Genomic DNA, 1,117 nt, shown 5'->3' on the forward strand with positions numbered 1-1,117 from the left:
TGAAGAAGAATTTGATTTCCTTGGGCACTCTACACAGAAATGGTTTTATTCCTAAGGCTGATGAGGATAGGGAAACCATCAGAATTGTTAAGGGTGCACTGACAGTGATGAAAGGAAAGTTGACTGCAGGTAATATCTACAGGCTGTTAGGGAGTACAGTTGTAGGTGGAGTTCATTCTGTGGAGTCAGATAATGACAGTACAAAACTATGGCATATGCGTCTCGGTCATCTCAGTGAACATATGACGGAATTGCATAGAAGAAATCTGTTGCATGGAGTTAAAAGCTGCAAGCTCGATCTTTGTAAGTTCTGTATTCTTGGAAAACAGACTAGAGTCAGTTTTATGACCGAAAAACATAAAAGTGAAGGGATTCTTGATTATGTGCATTCTGATGTATGGGGCCCTACTATGGAGTTGTCATTGGGAGGATCTCAATATTTCGTTACCTTTATTGATGATTTCTCCAGGAAAGTTTGGGTGTATTTCTTGAAGCAGAAATCTGAAGTATTCTCTAAATTCAAGCTGTGGAAAGCTGAGGTGGAGAACCAAACTGGCAGAAAGATCAAGTATTTGAGGTCTGATAATGACACAAAGTACAGAGATTCGCAGTTACAGAAGTTCTGTGAGGAGCATGGAATTCAGAGGCATTTTTCAGTGCGAAAGACACCACAGCAAAATGGTGTGGCAGAAAGGATGAACAGATCCTTAACTGAAAGGGCAAGGTGTTTGAGACTAAATGCAGGGCTTCCTAAGAGTTTCTGGGCAGAGGCTGTAAATATGACATGTTATCTCATCAATAGATCACCTCGAGCATCATTAGGTGGCAAAGTCGCTGAAGAGGTTTGGACAGGTAATCCAGTTAAATTTGATCAATTACGGATTTTTGGATGTCCTGCTTATGTGCATGTACCTGGAGATGAAAGATCCAAACTTGATGCAAAATCCAAGAAGTGCATCTTTCTGGGCTACAAGAAAGGTGTAAAAGGATACAAGTTTTGGGATCCGATTGCAAAGAAGATGGTGATCAGCAGAGATGCAGTTTTTGATGAGCAATTTATGTTACAGCAGAATCAAGACAAGGTGTCAGGGAACAGTTCCAGTTCAGATGCAGTGCA

Source organism: Phalaenopsis equestris, unplaced genomic scaffold, assembly GCF_001263595.1.
Source record: "Phalaenopsis equestris unplaced genomic scaffold, ASM126359v1 Scaffold000287, whole genome shotgun sequence".
NCBI classification, from domain to species: Eukaryota; Viridiplantae; Streptophyta; class Magnoliopsida; order Asparagales; family Orchidaceae; genus Phalaenopsis; species Phalaenopsis equestris.